The sequence below is a fragment of the Oreochromis aureus genome, linkage group 15 (genome assembly GCF_013358895.1).
Source record: "Oreochromis aureus strain Israel breed Guangdong linkage group 15, ZZ_aureus, whole genome shotgun sequence".
NCBI lineage: Eukaryota > Metazoa > Chordata > Actinopteri > Cichliformes > Cichlidae > Oreochromis > Oreochromis aureus.
The window spans coordinates 3,059,162-3,078,525 of NC_052956.1; the positions used below are offsets into that span (position 1 = coordinate 3,059,162).

A 19,364-nucleotide genomic window follows, 5' to 3' on the forward strand; every position below is an offset into this window, starting at 1 on the left:
TCACATCTTATCAAATGCATCTACTCAGAAGCATCTAAGATACTGAGCAAAGTGCCCAGATATGCAGACGACGTTGACATATCAAAACCCACTGTCCTGTTAACTGCTTTCACTGGGACTGCAGCATTTAACATTTCTGGAACAACACTGCATTCTCTTCTCAAGCTCCCTAGAAGCTTAAAACCTCCCATTCAGGGACTTGGCAATCAGCTGGATGAAGTCAGATCAGAACTGTTGAATGCTGAAATAATCGTCATTGACGAAGTGTCTATGGTGTCAAGACATCTCTTTGCATATGTAGATGCAAGACTCAAACAGATCAAAGGGACTCGGAGACCCTTTGGAGGCATGTCAGTCATTGCTGTTGGAGACTTCTATCAGCTACCCCCAGTGCGACAGTCTAAACCTCTCTGTGTGCACGACCCGTCCGAGATCGACCTGTGGCGGGAGCATTTTCAGATGATCACTCTGACTGAGATTATGCGTCAGAAAGATGATGTTGTCTTTGCTGAGATGCTGAACAGAATCCGTGTGAAAGGAAAGTTGGATGTGCTTTGCGAAGCAGATAGAAATTTGTTGTCACAGGCCATAACTGAACCAGCCCGTTGTCCGACTGATGCGTTGCACATTTTTGCAACTAATAAAGAAGTGGATGCGCACAACTCTGCAACACTGGCTCTGCTCCATACTCATATCATTGACATCCATGCAGACGATTATAGAAAGGATCCTAGAACTGGCAGAATGGCACTACAAGACAGACCATTCAAAGGAGGTAAAAACGAGTTACCAGACACACTGAAAGTTGCAGAAGGAGCTCGTGTCATGCTCACCAGAAACATTGACATACAAAATGGTTTGGTTAATGGAGCTTTTGGAAAACTACTTAGAGTAGTTCACTCTGAAAATGACCAACACATCATCAAGCTTGGACTTAAAATGGATAATGAGACATCTGGAAAGAATAACCGCACACCAGCAGACGACATGGTGTACATTGAGAGAGCAGAGGAGAATCTAAAGCAGAAAGGAGTGGTACGAAGACAGTTCCCAGTGAAGCTGGCCTTTGCATGTACAATACATAAGGTACAGGGTATGACAACCACATCAGCTGTTGTCTCTCTTAAGAGCATTTTTGAGCCCGGCATGGCCTCACGTAGCTGTCAGCAGAGTGACGTCTCTCAGTGGACTGTATCTTCTTGATATGGAGGAGAAAAAATATTCACCAACCCAGAAATCACTGCAGCGCTTGAGAACATGAGACAAGCCAACCTTGATGACATGATGCCTCTTCTACAAGTGAGACAAACACTGAGCAGGTCAGACGTTTTCACCATTGTTCATCATAACACAGAGGGACTGCCAGCTCACATTAATGACATCAAGAGTCACCATGAATTGTGTCTAGCAGATGTTTTGTGCCTAACAGAAACACACCTGCGGGGCTCTTTTGTCGCAGAGAGTCTCCACTTGAAAATTACAGTTTGTTCAAACGCAACAGACACCTTTCCTACACAAACTTTCCCCAGATGGCAAACAGAAGTGGTGGTGGAGTTGCTGTTTATGTGAAAAGTGACATTCAAGTGCATGAAAAACAGTACATCCATAATGTAACTGACCTTGAATTTCTGGCTTTAAAGGTTGAAGCACCAGTCAGTGCACTGATTGCAGTTGTGTACAGACCTCCAGACTACACTCTGAGGCCATTCCTGAAAAACCTGGTAAGCCTATTAGACTCATTAGAGATCATGGACTGTCATCCCATCATAGTGTGTGGTGATTTTAATGAGAATGTTTTATCCAGTGCAAACAAACCAATCCTGGAGCTGTTTGAGTCTAGGGGATACGCACAGGTCATCACTGCCCCTACCACAGAGAAGAACACACTGCTTGACCTAATTTTCATTTCTCAGCCAGAGCGATGTCTCCATTCTGGAGTCATGAAGACCTACTATAGTTACCATGACCCTGTATACTGTGTATTGTCCTGTGATGATTCATGATCTAGATCTTTGACTACAGTAAGTAATTTCTATATTTTTGAATGACTTAAGAAAGTAGAGCGATATTTAAAAGTTGACTTAAGAAAAATGCCCTGCATTGCAGTATAATGTTTGAATTTTTACATAAAATACAATTAAATGAATTAAATAATGATATCAATAAAATATGACAATTTTATTTATTACAGAAAATCTAAAAATCAGTAATCTATGAATGTCAGAAAAATCAAATATAGCAGTTTAAAACGAACAGTGTAGGCATATCCTCTCTGCAGCCAGGCTTCAAAATCCTGCCAGGCTGCCCCAGTCTCACTGTGGCTGGGAGGGAGGAGGGTGGACCAGAGGATTGCCCACACAACAAATAAATGTTCAACAGCTTCTTCATTGTTTCTGAGAGAACAACACAGACTAACGTTTGCTTTTTAAAAAGAAAAAAAAAAAAAAAAAAAAAAGAAAAAAAGAAAACCTAATTACAGCAATAATGACAGTTAAGCCAGTTTATCTGTGCCTCTATTTTGAAATAATATTTACAAAAATGTTATTGATTTCAGTTTGTTATAATCTTTAAACTTTTTCAAAAGTATATGATTATATTTTTGGACAAATCTTACGATGAAACATACATTTTATGAGCTTTTATCATGTTTCAGCCAGTGCATTTATCAGGGTGGGTCTGGGTTGATAAATGCACTGGCTGATAACTTCACATTTCTGGCCAGAATGTTTCAGCAGTGTTACATATGCACTACATATGTTACACTTGCTTTTTGTTACCAGCTGATACCCTACATTTGTATAGACATTGGATGGTGTGAGGCTGGGGAGTTGAGTGGAGTGGGTGGGTGGGAGTTGAGTGGGCGGGTACGGTGGGAGGTTGTTAGGCTTCTTTCTTTTCTTTTTTTTTGTTAAGAGAGACACAGTCCTCCTGTGTCTTCTCCAAGCTTCACATGTACAATCCAACAGTGTGAAGCACATAGCAGCCAGAAACTGTAATGCCACAGATCAGAGAGGCTTCATCATCACCATCTTCGCCAGACGATCAGAGCGTGAGACTTCACATCTAGAAGTCCTCCTTCTAGCTTGTCCCACAAGCAGTCGGTGAGATTTACTCACAACAAAAAGGGTTAATGACATTATTTCCATGAAAACGTATTAATTCTTTGTAAAGTGTTTAAATTGTGTTTTCACTTGACCTTAGGAGTGTTATTTTGAGTGTATTTTAATATCTGTACTCAGGTGTTTCCCTCTGTGATCCATCCCCTTCAGAGCTGAGACACTCAGGACTGAACAGACTGCACAGTTTCTGTGACCGAGCCTCCAAAACATCTTCTTTGAAACCACACATGATAGAAGGGCTTTATATTTGCAGCAGCACTACTAAAGGTATTCAGTTTATTACAGGATGTGTTTGTTTCTTAGGACCAGCTCCAAGTGCACACTACCTAACATATACACCTTTCTGTTCCTTACAAACCAACTACTCTGGATCATATGGCCAGTTGGCAGGAATGTTGCTGCAGGAAAACATCCCTGGAGATCACCATCATTGCCAGACTGACTGTGCCTCCTCTGTGCAGTGTCAAGATCCTCCTTAAATGAGTGTGTGTTAACATTTTCATTATTTTATTCCCTTTGACAAGTATCACCGGTATTTACATTTACAACTACATATGTTCCTGTTTTCTGCTCTTCTTTTAAAGTCCTCAGCTATCCTGCTTCTGTGCTGCTTGCCACACATCAAACACTGGCCGGATGACAGGGAGGATCCACTCTGAAGTCACTGGACATGATGAGGATCATATGGGACTTTATAGTTTCACAGAAACGTTGTGCTCTTTTGATTACAGGTTTTAAATGGACATAATGACTGCCTCTCTCTGATCAACAGGCTAAAGGATTGTTTTCATTGTTAGAGCTCTGTACAATGTATGCTTATTTAATATTTCATCACAGAGCAAACCTTTATTTATTTAACATATTTTTATTTTGTTTTACTGTTGAATTAACTGTGGGGATTTTTTTAAGTGGGCACTCAGGATGTCATATGACCAGAAATGTGGTAACTGGAATTCTACAGTATGTTAAAAAAAATCTGCTAAGAACAAAACACACACAAAAACCCCCAAGAGAACTCAAATTCGTTCCATGTAATCCAATCTAAAACATTTTAAACTGCTGAACAGCAACACAAACAGTGTTAAAGAAACAGTGTTAACAGAATAATTATGATGAGTTTGTACCAAAGTTTCAGGTCACATGGCACACCTAGTGTGTAGTGCGGGGTATCAGCTGGTAAGTATAGGTTTTTTCATATTTGTGTCCTTAGAGTTCAGATAGATAAAGCCTTGTGTATAATAATTAGTCATAACCACAACTCAAAGTCAGGGACTAACTAAATTTGTGACTTTGTGTCTGAGCCCAGGTTAAAACACAGTGTTAAAAAGCATTTAGTGGCATGGCTGAACAATGCTGTAAACTAATGATACTTATTTATCCATGTTCACAAAAAGGACTAATGTGTTTATTTGATTATTTTTATGTGTTAAACTGTGTTACCACCTTAGGCTTTGTTATGGGTTCAGAATTGGTGGAGAGTACAAAGGCAAGACAGTCCAGAAGATTTGGGTCAAAGCAATTTTTTATTGAAGTTTTCGTGCGGGAAGACAGTCACTGCACATGTCAGCAAGGGTCTTCACCAAAATTATACTTCAGACTGCTTTTATAGCATCAGGGTATTATAACGCCCCTTCTAGCGTTTACAAGCACATAATTTGCATGTACAGAACATTCATGTATTTTAAGCATAAAGTGCAACATAGAGGTTCCTCTTTTTGACATCTTCTTCCAAAAAAGGCAATGGGCTCAGGCCTCTGCAGTCTCCAGGGGCTGGTCCTCTCCACTCGTCATCTGTTGTCAAGAAAGCTCCAGTGCAACATGTTTGCTCAGTACATTCAGGCCTATGCTTAGATCTAGTTCTAAGTTATATGTGATATATGTGTGTTTTGTAAGCGTGTGTGCAATATTTCTTAAGCTCCCGGCTTCTTAACCAATGTGCCACCCAGACAGTCACGCTGAATGAAGCTTGAGACCTTTAATTACCTGGGAAAGCTTCAACTCTTTATGAGCACAGGACTGCAATGTGTGTATAAAGACATAATAATACTGAGAGTGATTATGCTGCACCTGTAATAAGGATTAATATGGTGTCAGTGTGTTAAATGATTACTATGGTGTCCGTGTATTAATGGTCACCTAGCCAGCTTAAAGCTATACGAGATAATATTAATGCTGATTAATATGCTATCTAATGTATTGTAGCAGTAAAGCAATTTCCTCTTTTCCACAATCCTCCTTTTGACCTCTTGACCACAAGAGGTCACTTACACCGTGTGCTGTGTCATTCCTCAGCCCACTCAGTCGTTTCTATGTCCATCAATGGCATCATGGACACCGGGGTCACTGCCCCGGGATCCACTGCCCTCGTAATTACCTTTTCCAACAATCCTCTGACACAAGGAATGAGACAGCATCCACAGGTGACCAAAATCCCTAAAAAAGCAGATATAGAAAGCATTGCAGACATCACTAACCCTTTCCACTGCCCGAACACGGATGTCAGCCAACCCTCAAAGGGATTCTCAATCCCTGAGTCTTCATGCATGGTCCTGGACAGAGTTTTAAGGCCCTCCAGAGCTCGAGTAACTGAGCCATCTGGGGCTGTATTGTTTGGGATGAAGGTACAGCACATGTCGCCAAACATAGCACAGACTCCGCCCCTTTCTGCGAGAACCATGTCGAGAGCTAGTCTGTTTTGGACCCCCATTAATGAGGTCGGACCCAACTGTTCCACTATTCCCTCAAAGGCATCCCTGGTTAGGTTTGAGAGTCTCAGCACATTATAATGAACATAGTTTATCCTGTCCACATTCTTGTTTGGGGTCACTGGAAAAAGAGCAGAGACTATTGGTAAGTTTTCAAAACCGGCTGCTATTGGATCTACCAGTTTATACTCGTTCGGGACCCCCCTGGGCACTCCTATGCAGTCAATCCATGTGGGTGAATCCATTCTGGGATCGTATACATGTGTTCCCTGAGTGCTTCTTTTACTCAATATGTGTCTCTTACGTCTGGCTGCCAATGTGCGTGTATTTCTTTCGGGCATGACTTTCACTTTGTTGCCGATTAATGTCAGTGGAGCTCCCAACCTTACCATTGCACACGTCCCGACACTTCCCAGAGGAACACGGACCAGGAGAGTTCTCTCCCCACAATAATAATATAGCCCACTTCTTGCCCAGTTGCCAATTAATGTAGTTGAATGGTTTTTCATATTTGTGGTTCTCCCTGTGATTGTCACAGCGCACCAACTAGGGTCGATATCTCCCAGCGTGTATCTCACTTTGTCTGTAGAGAACTTAAAGCACGTGTAGTTGTCCTTTCTGGGTCTGAATGGTCCTACCTGTGTCTGCTTGTCAATTGGTGGGAAGAGGCTGGCCAGGATTGAACAGTTGCCAGTACTCACTGCTTCTCTCGTAAGTCGCAGCATACACTCGTACCCCCATTTGTCCCCTGGATACAGTGGGGCGGGCTCTGTAAACAAACGCGGCCTAGCCGAAGCACAAGCAACACAGTTAGATACTTGTTGTTCTTTAGCATTTTGGGCCACCCAGTCCAGCCAGAGGTTACTGTCACTGAACCCGGTGGCACGCTCGATTAAATCCTGAGGCTTCAGCCTAGTGTAATCGACCGTCAACACTCGTCTACCTTTTGGTTCATGTTCCTCTGGTGTAGCGGTTGGCAACCCGTCCCCTCCTTTTCCTGTAATGTTCGTAACAAAATTTGTGACATTATTAGTCATGGGATTCACTAAGTTTATCCTAATTAATCCGATCGGATCTGTCCCCGAGACATCTGCACCGATTACCAGGTAGAACACGTTTCCTGGGCTCTGTGACCTGGGCAGGGTGTCCCAGGGACCCAGAGAAAGTGTGATAGGGTTTTGGGCCGTAGAAAAATCCCTCTGCATGGCTATTCCCTTCAACCCCTCAGGCACCTGTGGTTGCCACCCTACTCCGGTCCAACTTACCACGTTCCCCCAGCCAGGGGCGCACCACTGTGCCGCTGTGTATGACGCCAGCACAGGGCGGATTCCCCGGCTGGAGTGAGAATTCCCTCCCCTGGTGCAAACGTAAGGGTGGCTGCACATCCACACATCATATCCCCTCCAGCTGCTGTTTGCTCCTTCACAGTTAATCACTTCGCATAGATCGAACGTGTATGAGCTTGTGGACCCTTTAACGTAGTCCAGTTCCATGCCATTATATGCGCTGAGACAATCATCCCTTTTACCTGACACCTCACGCTTGGGTCTTTTCATCGGCCACATTTCGGTATTCGGTTTTTCAGTCAGTGTTGGGCTGGACTGACCTCCGGGCTCAGGTGGGCTACGCCGTGCTATCTGCCAAAAATACAGAAAAAGACAAATACCCAAAACCAATACTATCTTATATAAAAGCCATGTGGTTGTGAGAAGCATTTTTACCAATCTCCTCTCCTCACGCTTCTTTCTGCGTGCCTGTAAGTCAAATCTGTGCATGGTGTCGTGTGAAATGTGTATTGCTGACATAAAAATTCCTTTGTTTTTTTTTTTTTTTTTTCTACTTTGTTACCACTCCTTTGCGTTGGCGTGGGGATCTCCTCTTTGGCTGTTCTTCTTGCTTCGGCCTCCCAGGTAGACTGCTGGTCGGCCCGTTGCACGGGTGAGAGGATTTATTTTGCCTCTGGCTGTCGTCAGCACCCGTGTTCGGTGGAGCTGGCTCGTCGTCTACCAAGCTCTCGTCCGCTGCAGCACACTGCGTCCAATGGAACCAGGTGTCGCCTTTCCCTTTCAGTCGGACCGCTGTGTTCGTCCTGGCGGTTACCTCGTACGGACCTGTCCAGCGAGGCTCTTTCCACTTCCGCTTGATGACTTTCAGCCACACTGCTTTTGCGTCTGGGACCTCCCCTCCTGCTGTGGGTCTTCCAGAGGTAACCTGTTTTGTGAAACTGGACACAAGAGCTTTCAACTCATTAAAATATTCAGCATGAGACCTGTTACTTTTTCTGGGCTGCTCCACCGGGACCACCGTCCAGGGCGCCGGAAACGGCCGTCCGGTCAGCAGCTCGTAAGGCGTGAAACCTGTGGATTGGTTAACAGAGCATCTTATGGTCATCAAAGCAATGGGCAGGGCTGCCAGCCAATTCAGCCCTGTCTGTGCACATATTTTAGCCAGTTTGTTCTTCAAGTTTAGGTTCATTCTTTCTACTTTCCCTTGCGATTGAGGGTGGTACACTGTCCCGAATTTATGCTGAACCCCCAACATTCTCTCCACCTCTGCTAAATCCTGATTTCTAAAATGAGTACCGTTGTCTGATCTGATTCTCTTAGGAAACCCATGCCTTGGAATGTAGTGGTTAATCAAACATTTAATCACACTCTTTGCATCCTCTCTTTTGGTCGCCCATGCCTCTGGCCAGCCGGTCAGAGCATCCACACATACCAACAAATACCTGACTCCTCCTGGACCTGGATCTACCATGTCGGTGAAATCAATCACAATTTCTTCTCCTGGTCTCTCTGGGATGAGAAACTTACCTGTTTCTGGCTTCACCGCTGGCTTTGGATTGTGTGCCCCGCAAATTAGACAGGTTCGGGCTCTCTCTTTTATCATGTTTCTCAGATCTGGGTGCCACCAGTGACACAAGTTTCTCTCCATCTGTGTCACTCCTACGTGGCCAAGTCCATGCGCCTCGCATACTTTCTTTTCAGCCAGCTTAGCTGTCAGAACCGGTCGCCCGTGGGGTCCTCGCCACAGACCTCTTTCTTTTCGGGCTCCTCGGCTCTCCCACACCTCCTTTTCCTCCTGGGTGGCTTCTTCTTGAGCCTGTCTGGCTTCCTCTAAGACATCCATGTTTGGTTCCTCGTCTGCAGTGACCTCCACCATTTGCCTTCGTCCTCTGTATCCTGCGGCTTCTTTTGCGGCTTCATCTGCTTTCTGGTTTCCTTTGGCCACCATTGTGTTTTCTTGAGAGTGTCCTTTGCATTTTATGATACTTACTTCTCCTGGATCGTTCAGAGCTTCTTCCAGTTCTTCCATTTCCCTCTTATGGCATATTGGGGCATTAGTTGCTGTTCTGAAACCCGCTCTCTTCCATTGAGCCAGTTCCACGTGAGCTGCTCCAAACGCATAAGCTGAATCAGTGTAAATGTTCACCTTCATGTCCTTGGCCAGTCTGAGGGCTCGAGTCAGAGCTATTACTTCAGCTCTCTGTGCTGACTGTTGGCCCTCAATTCTTCCGGCTTCTTTCACTTCATAGTGTTGTCCTCTTCTGGAAACCACCGCGTAGCCTGCTTTCAGTCCTTCTTCATCACGGTGACAGCAGCCATCTGTAAACCAGTCTTCAGCTCCGGGGATGGGCTCCGCTTTCAAGTCTTCTCTAACTTTCTCTTCAGCTTCAGCTCTTTTGGCGCAGTCGTGTGGTTCCCCTGACCCCATCAAGTCCGCCATGTTTATTCCCTCATGTGTAAATGTCAAATTTGGAGCGTCTAAGACTTTGCTCAATCTCTGTTGTGTCAGTGGTGTCATAGTGAAGGCTTGTGAGTTCACGTATGCTACTACACTATGTGTGGTGAGCACTTTAAGTGGGTGTTCTCTCACTACATGTGCTGTTTTCTGGATGATTTTTGCTACCCCAGCTGCGTGTTGTGTGCACGTGGGATGCCTGGCCTCTGTTGGGTTTAATCTTATGCTAACATACATAAGCACGTCCCTACCTCCTCCTTTTTTCTGAAACAACACCCCATTTACAACCCCACTTGTTTCAGAAACATCAAGGTAAAATGGTTCGTCATAGTTGGGCGTGGCCAGGTCTGTGGCCCTTGACAGGTCTTGTTTCAGTGAAATAAACGCTGTTTCTGTGGCTGGCGTCCAGGGCAATTCAGCCTTAAGGTTTCGAACGCCCACCTTTTTTATCAGGTCCCTTAAAGGGGCCGTTTTGCCTGCATAGTTAGGAATGAACTGTCTGCTGTAACCTGTCAGGCCCAGAAAGGAAAGGAGCTCTTTTACAGTTCGTGGTTTTGGGTGTGTCAGAATCTGGTCTCTGTGTGTGTTCATCAAACCCACTGACCTGTGTGCGATGACTCGGCCCAGAAATGTTACTTCCGGTCGGACCAACTGCAGTTTTTCTTTACTTACTTTGAACCCACATTCTGCCAATCGGTTCAGAACCACGAGCGAGGCTGCTGTACAGGCCGATGCTGACGGGGCTGCAATGAGAAGGTCATCAACATACTGAATTAATGTACAACCTTCAGGCAGGTGGCATGGTGACAATGCATCTTTCAGCACCTGATTGAAAATGCCTGGGGACAGTGCAAAGCCTTGTGGCAGGCGTGTGTATCTGTATTTCTGGCCTCTGTATGTGAATGAAAAGATGTCCCTCAGTGACTCGTGTAAAGGGAGACAAAAGAAAGCATTAGCAAGGTCAATGCATGTAAACCACTTTTGATCCCATGAGATGGCGGTTAAAGCCGTGTATGGGTTTGGCACCGGCACAGTGTCAGTGCGCAGTATGGCATTAATGGCCCTCAGATCATGCGCCATCCTGTATTTCCCTGTCCCTTGCTTCTCCACCGGCAAGATAGGTGTGTTCCAAAATGACTGTGAAGGCTCAAGTACACCTACTTCCAACAGCCCTTCAATGGTTTCTGCAATTCCCTCTTCCGCTTCCGGTTTGTGTCTGTACTGTGGTCTGTTAATTGGCGCCTCCGACTTTAGCTGAAACAGGACGGGTGAACAATTTGCCAGGCCAACATCCGTGGGCCCTGTTGACCACAAACTGTCAGGGAGCTGTGAAAGCGCTGCAACTGCGTCAGGGTGGTCTGTTCTTTCCCTGCCGTGTGTTCTTGAAATTTCTTTGTGTTCTACAACCACCGCATCGTTAGACAGACAGGTGATGCGATAGGTTTTGCACTTGGGTGCATACCAAACGTTTGGAATTTGAGTACTTTGCCACCAGCCGTTTTCCAGGGCCCGCTTGACCATCGGTCCCATTTCTCTAGCCTGATGACCTATGTGGACCGCCAACGTGACATGGGGAGCTGAATCGGAACCCATCTCATACCAAGGCAGTTGTTCTTCCGTTAATTTCACCGCAGCTGCTACTCCTTCCGGCCCAACATAAATGTTGTGGCAACGCACGTTCCAAATTTGACCTTCGAGGTCAGATTCAAATTGTTCTCGGTACGTGTCATCGTCGTCCCTATCGTAAAACAGAGTGACGTGGTAAGGGTCACGCGGCGGGGTGTAGACGGCCAGGCTCATTATCCAGGGTCTCCACAGCTCATATTGTCTGAGAATGCCGTCTTCCACCAGCCTTCCCCAGTAAATGTCAGCGGTAGCTTGTTCAGAGTCTTGGATCAGATATTGAGTCTTTGAATGTGTCCCCAGGCACGGGAACTGTCTGCCTCCCGGAAGAGTAACTGTGAGTCCATCTGTAGAACACATTATGGTAGCTCCCAGTTTCACGAGCAGATCCCTGCCCATGAGGTTTACAGGTACTTGTGGTGACACTACATATCTGTGCTTCAAAGTCTGTTTTCCCAGCTTGGTCAGTGCTGGATCAGTTAGTGGCAGAGTCATGGGAACCCCAGAGAAACCAACCACGCTCACAGTGTGGTCTGAGAGTGTTGCACTGTTTGGTGTGGATATAAGCGTTGAGTAGGTCGCTCCAGTGTCCACCAGGAAGGTCAGTGGTGTCCCTTCCACAGTCATCGACAGCATGGGATCTGCCGTTCCCACACCGTCCGGTTTCTCAGGGCCCCGTCAATATTGCTCTCCCTCCCAGCCCCAGTCCGCCACTGGATACTGGGCGACTGGTGCTGCACCTGGGTTAGGGGCTTGATGTCCACCTCTGTATGCACCTCTTCCTCTAGGAGCTCCACGTGCCTGGGTTTGGTAGCCTCGCTGTTGGCTGTTCTGACTTGGTCCGGGGCAGTCTCGCGCCCAGTGTCCTTCAGCTCCACATCTGTAACAAGCATTCCAAGAGGTGTAGCTGGGATTCCCCGTACCCCGAGCCCGCTGTCCCCTCCCGGCGTGACCACCACGCCCTCTGTATGGTCCAGCCGCCCCCCAATTTCCCGCGGGTTGTCTCTGCCTTGGTGCATTCACGGGCCAACGGTCATCAGGATACAGATTGGGGTCCAGATCTGGCCACTCAGGCACGGGATCAGGCTGTGGCTTTGCCACCATCATTTTCTTTGTGGCTTCTTTGGCTTCTTTCTTTTTATCCTCCACTTTAATTCTTGCCTCTGCCAGCTGATATTTTAAGAGCGCCGCCTGCGCTTCCTCTAGCTCCTTCTTCTGTTTGTTCACCTCATCCCGCTCCAGCGTCAGCCGGTGTGTTAAATGCCGCTCCCACTGGGTGGAGTCCGCGACGGCAAAGTCTGGATTCTTCTCTAAATCAGTTCTCACCTGCTTAGGCAGCCCTGCCAGCACCGCAGCTCTAAACCAAGCTCGTGATTCTCCTTCTTGGCCAGGATGTATCCCTGTCTCTGACATCCACTGCTCTTTTGCTCTCGCTAGAAACTCTAGGGGGGTGTGTTGTGGATCCCAAAGTATTTTAGGAATGGCTCCAGTATTTGGGGTCGGGTACTTCTCACGCACTGCGTTTGCTAGGGCATTTCGCACTTGGCGGTATGGCATGTTGTTGGCGTAGCTGGTTGTTCCTGCCATTTCTTCCACGTCCGCCAGTCCACATGCAATCATCGCCCTCCCCGCTAGGGCGCGGAAGTCACCAATGGCGATCTCTTCTCCTTCCGTTAACGCATCCAGCTTCCTCAGCCATTTTGCTCCTCCCTCTGTGACAGGTGGCAGTTGTCTGGCCAGTGCTTCCAGATCCCTTACCTTGTATGCCCGGTAGATCGGTTCATGCTTGGGGCCCACTATTAGCGGCAAGCTCCAGCCTGCTCTCTCAACTGCATCCTCAGCGTCCGCTTCCCTGCTCTTGCTGGTCTTCCCCTCGGTCATTGGGGCGTCAAACACTGATTTGCGTTCCGCTCTGGCGTCGGACTTCAGTTTTTTAGTTGGATGTCTGTGCACCGTTCTACTACGCAAGTTCAAGTTTTTGTCCGGGTCACAGCCGTCTTTTCCCTTAATTTCCTCCCCTTCTTCATCCATGTCATCTTCCGATGAAGTCTTGCCCTCTTCCATGTCAACCTCCACAATTGTCTTCGGGGGCTTATGCCCTCTGGATGAAGTCTTCAGGGGCTTTAGTTCCTGTTCCATGAGTTCCTTCAGGGCTTTCTGCTTTACAACGGTCAGCGTTTCTACTACTGCCAGTAGAGCGTCTCGGTCCTCGTGCATTTGCCCATAAACCTGCCCATCCCACCTATTCTGCCTGTTAGTAATCTGCTTGCTTGCTTGGTGGTGTGTCTGTGTTTCCTGGTTCGGCGGCTCGACCAATTCTGACCTTCCGTCTTCCTCATCCTGCGAGGACACCTCTTCAGTCCGAACAGCAGGTGAGGCTTCGGTGTGAGGCACCCCCGACCCTGCTGCTTCTCCTAGTGAGTCTGGCGTCGTCCAGGCCCGGCTACACGATGCCAAACCGTGACCCGTGGCACAGGCCGTCTGCGTCCCTGCATTCTCCCTGTTGTGTGGTTCCACCACCGTCCTTTCTGCATGTTGGGTTGACCTGGTCGTGCCTGGGTACTCGACATTTACGAGTCCTCCTATCACAATGCCCGTCTGTCCATCAGGGCCCTGCACCTGTCCTCCGTCTAAGGACATCACTGGCATCACATAAGGGGGAGGAGTCCCCGCTCCACCCAGCTGTGGCGGGGCGCTGGGAAGTTGTGGGATCCACGGGTATATTGCTGGTGTGTGAGGGTTATTTACTTCTTCTCCCTTCAACGTGAGTTTCGCCATTCTGTCCTCCAGCTTTTCATTGTCTTCCTGTAATTTCTGCAGTAGTTTCATCATACTCACCGTGTCCCCTTCATTTGCTGGCTCAGACTGTTCCACTTTGTCTTTCATCCAGGACGACACTGCATTGCACATCATCATCCACTTGCAGCAGTTGCCATGCATTGCCTTCAAAGCAGTCATTTCCTTTTTTGTTTTCCGGTTGATTGAGCGGCCTCCTGATTCATCCTGTAAGTTTTTTAGTTTCTTCTCACATCTTTCTCCCTCTGTTCTAAACACAACCTCCAGAGCTGTCCTTTCATCTGTCCCTTTGTGTTGTAAGTCAAAAATTTTGCTTACCTCTGCTTCCATGGCTCGGCACTCTTTTTCGGCTGCTTTAGACGTACCTGTGCAGGCCATCCTTATGGCCTTTTTCAGCTCCTCTACCTGATCCTTCAATGCCTTGTACCGTCTCTGTCCGTTGGCCGAGCTGTCCGCCATTTTGTGATTTCCTGCAAGACAGCACGTACCTCTTCAAAATGGCTGCTGTCGGCTCCTCCCTGCCAGTCACCCTCCGGCACTTCCCTTTTCCGCCTCAGAGCTCGTCTCTCCGCTCTAGCTGTCACTTCCCTTTTTTTAATTCTGCTTGGTGACACAGAGAACAGTGAACTCAGGCCCCACCACACAATATTATCTGCTCAGTCAACCCCTGAGCAACAACCCAGATCCCTTCGATGACATAAACCTGAAAATGATCCCCACCAATAAACTTAATAACTTCTTATTTTAGTGTCTTGCCCCTAGTTACATGTTTAACAATATTCACAAAACCTTTACAGCCCTCAAGGGACCCTGGTGTGCCTGTCAGGAAACAGAGCTGCTGCCTGTCACGCTTTAGTGAGCAAACAGGAACCACACCCTAGCCCTCCAGGGACCAAGCATGTCTTCAGCAAATGTTATCTAATATCCACCACTATCTAACAGTCAAACTGAACTGTATAAAGCAACAAAACAAACATGTTTAAAGTAACCCCAAATGCATAGCCATTGTAACACAACATGAACATTCCTAAATGTCTTCCCCACTCCCCTCTTCCGAAGAGGCCCATTGTACAGGGTCGACCTCCTCGCACAGGTCTACCATTGTACTAAACAATGCAAAGCTCGTGGTCAACCACCATGCTATCTGTGAGTCTGTGATAGTGGTGGCGAATTCGATCTCAATTGGGTCATCTGGTGCGTCCGCCCGTTCTCCACGAAACACACGACTGGCTCTGAACTGGCCCTCGCCCAGGGGAGTGATTGTTATTCTGCAGTGCCCAAAAGTCAGCATGTCACTGCGTTACTGTGTGCGCTCTAAGCAGTAAGATTGTATCAGTTGAAACACAAGATCAAATTTATGTATGCACACGACAGCTATGTGGCACACCAAAAACAAATACAATGAAATACAAAACAGGAAATGGGAAATGTCGCACAAACGTTCAAGAAAGAAAATGTTTATCAGTCTACAGGTCTGCGGCCTCCTCGCTATTCTCTTCCACAATCGCACGTAGTGTGGTCACCAAGCGCAAACACTCATGTAATAACAGGGGGAATTCTGTTTCTGTCAAATTCACAATTATAGTGTAATCACGCTCGGTGAGCCCTACTTCACAGCAAACTCGCACCTCTGTTTCCACCCACCATGTTTGACCGTCTGTTACTGGAGTCAACACAAGACTGAAAGTAAAGCCGGTGACATCCCTGCGCTCTTCCCCCAAAACTGCATGGTGTCTTTCAGCCATCAAATCTACAAATAGTTGCCCCTGAGTGTATGTGCAAGGCAATATCGTCGCGAGCAAAATCAAGCCGAAAAGCAATGCGATCTATCGGGTCCAGTGAAAGTCAATATCAAAACCCCGAAAGGCAGAAGCACAAAAGGCGGGAAAGTCCCGTTCGGCGTCAGCGGGAGTGGGACCTCTGTCGGGATGACAGTATAAATCCAGCACCCGAAATATAATAAGACTACGAGCGGTAAAGTCTAATAACAGTTGTGGTGAACGCCTTACTACCGCAGTTACTGTGAAGCCATACTCAATGTTAGAAAACTCAGCGTTACAGCGACAAGTGACGTTGGCAACGTCTCCTGTCCTGGTACACTCAACCACACAAGAGCCGTTGTCGAACATACGAGCAAATGAGACAGCCACTTATCCTCTCCACTCGAACAGAATATCAAAATCCCTGAAAGCAATTCCACAAAAGGCCGAAAAGTCCTGTTCGGCGTCCGTGGGGTTTAAATTTCTATGCTGTCTACAGTATAATGTCAAGGCCCGAAAGATAACAAGACTACTACATGCAAAATCAACCCAAGTTTCCTCTGATGACCCTGTTACGGCAGTTACTGAAAAGCCATATGGAATCCCCGAAACCACAACGCGACATCGACAGGTTACGACATAAAACTCCCCTGCCCGTGTATATTGAAGTAAACAATATCCCGAATCCGACATGTGTATGTACAGAAGCTTTTACACAATATTAAAAGAGTGTCAGTACAGACAATCAAAAACGCAAGTCATATGACTTTCAGCAAGTATTACAGCATTCAGGGATGTGTAAAGCAAAACACACATCATAGATCATTCATCATTTGTAACAAAGTGCAAATCAAAGCGAATCTTCCCTGATAACCCCAACACACGTGTTGCTTAACCCAGGCTCTGCAGTCAGTCATTAGTCACTCATTAGTAAACAGGAAATGTCAGTCTAAATCAGTCACAGGCACCTCATTTACATAGACACAGACACACTCTGAAACTGAACTTCCTTATTTCGTCTCAGTCAGAACCATACACAGCCTATACAGAGTATCAAATTATGTCCGAACGACGTCTCACAACGAAAAATATATATACAAGGCCTGAAAGCGAACAACCTACCAAATTTAGAAAGAATTTACCATAACAGTCCGACCGACAAACTCCCTGAGTTTTTTGTATTCAATTGTAACCAGTCTCGGCCCCGGGCCGTGGTCAAATACCTAAAACCCTACACAATTTAAAAGCATCAATCAACTCAACCCGAAAAGTCCTGTTACGCGGACACTCCACCTCCCAGGCTTCTCCTAAGTGTTAAGTTAAAAGTTAAACGCCCGAAACCCGGTTTCTACTGACCAAAAAAGTGCAAACTACCGCCCCGGACGGCAAACTGACCCAGTCAGTAGCTATTTTGGACCGTCCTCAGTTGTCCACGATTGCCAATCGAACTATCCCGTCTAACGGAAGATCCTGGTCGTCACCAGGAAATTGGGAGCGTCACCTCCAAACAATGCACTTGTTAGACTCCCAGAGTCCCGTTCTCTACAATTTAATTATTTTGCAGACACCTCGAAAATCACAAACCCACCATATCGGTGTCCAAGCCCGGCTTTATATTCAATTGAGACTTCAATGTCACAAACTTCACCAATTACCTATTATTCTAAATGCTCCATATCACTATAAACGCATTAACTTGTCTTAATTCACTTTTCCTTTACAGTTATTTCTTCTTCACAACCATTTGTAACTTCTCTTAATCCTTTTACTCTTATATTCAGTACTGCTCCATATGCATATCCTACCCAGAATGTCAACTTCTTAAATGATCATAACACAAACATTCACCAGTAATCTAATGAGTAGACATTAATTTAAACATCCAATTCGGCACACTTCGGAATAATTCAACAGGTAGTGCCTACCTTTTGAGATGGGCTGCCCGTTTGTCCACTCACTTCGATAACCGGATCCCGTCTATGCGACCCTCTTGGACGTCCACAATGCCAACACCGTCTCTCCCTTCCAACCGCGGCCAATGCACCAATTGTTATGGGTTCAGAATTGGTGGAGAGTACAAAGGCAAGACAGTCCAGAAGATTTGGGTCAAAGCAATTTTTTATTGAAGTTTTCGCGCGGGAAGACAGTCACTGCACATGTCAGCAAGGGTCTTCACCAAAATTATACTTCAGACTGCTTTTATAGCATCAGGGTATTATAACGCCCCTTCTAGCGTTTACAAGCACATAATTTGCATGTACAGAACATTCATGTATTTTAAGCATAAAGTGCAACATAGAGGTTCCTCTTTTTGACATCTTCTTCCAAAAAAGGCAATGGGCTCAGGCCTCTGCAGTCTCCAGGGGCTGGTCCTCTCCACTCGTCATCTGTTGTCAAGAAAGCTCCAGTGCAACATGTTTGCTCAGTACATTCAGGCCTATGCTTAGATCTAGTTCTAAGTTATATGTGATATATGTGTGTTTTGTAAGCGTGTGTGCAATATTTCTTAAGCTCCCGGCTTCTTAACCAATGTGTCACCCAGACAGTCACGCTGAATGAAGCTTGAGACCTTTAATTACCTGGGAAAGCTTCAACTCTTTATGAGCACAGGACTGCAATGTGTGTATAAAGACATAATAATACTGAGAGTGATTATGCTGCACCTGTAATAAGGATTAATATGGTGTCAGTGTGTTAAATGATTACTATGGTGTCCGTGTATTAATGGTCACCTAGCCAGCTTAAAGCTATACGAGATAATATTAATGCTGATTAATATGCTATCTAATGTATTGTAGCAGTAAAGCAATTTCCTCTTTTCCACAGCTTTCATTTGAGTTTACTCAAAAATCTCTATACAGTTCTCTTTTACCACTGTGTGGACACTGTTTACAATAAAACATAAAAAAGAATGAGTAATAAAAAGATGTGTAGACAGATCAGTAGATTAAGTAGACCAATAGAAACAGCTGTTCAGCCATGTTCTAAGAAACCAACACAATTTAAAAGGTTCAGGATTATGGTTTTAAAAGTTGAATTTTCATGTATTTCATATGTTGCTTATTATTTTTATTTGGTTATTTAATTTAGTTATTTTTATTTATTCTCCTGTGAAGTGTTTAACAAAAATAGCTACTTTAATTTCAATTTTATTTGTTTATTATTTGGTAATTCGTTCTTTAAGAATCGAGTCTGTGCCAAAAACTAAAGTTGAACAGACACATGACAGGATCAGATTATTAACACCTTAAAACATTGCAAACGTCTCTTTTTAAAAGGATTTTTATTCTATTTTGAAAAAAAAAAACATTTGTTGAATTAATTTAAGTCCTTTTCAGAAAGAAGCTGTAAAATATGACGTAAGATTTTCATGTTATTTTCTATGACATACAAAACAATTGATGTATGTAATACCATTAAACATGATATACACATGTGTATATGTCTGAAAAACATTATGCTGTATATTAAAGCTTGTATTTTCTCCAGAATGTTTGTTCATCTTTTCAGTTCAATTCAACAAATTTGTTTTTACATTTATTTTATTATTATTTTTTTTGCATGAATTAGAGATTTATAATACATAATTCCACTCTTTAACTGATTAGAAGAATATGAAC

The 19,364-nt window shown here is 45.4% G+C and overlaps 1 protein-coding gene and 1 long non-coding RNA gene across 2 annotated transcripts in view; both read left to right on the forward strand.

Annotated features, from left to right (window-relative positions):
• LOC120433299 (cholesterol 24-hydroxylase-like) overlaps nt 1-19,364 on the forward strand; it is a 107,845-nt gene that overhangs the window by 73,972 nt on the left and 14,509 nt on the right. The gene's annotated exons all lie outside the window — the stretch shown is intronic.
• LOC120433301 lies at nt 3,047-3,841 on the forward strand. The gene is made up of 3 exons (XR_005608475.1): nt 3,047-3,386; nt 3,503-3,606; nt 3,704-3,841. It is a non-coding gene; the product is annotated as an uncharacterized LOC120433301 (long non-coding RNA).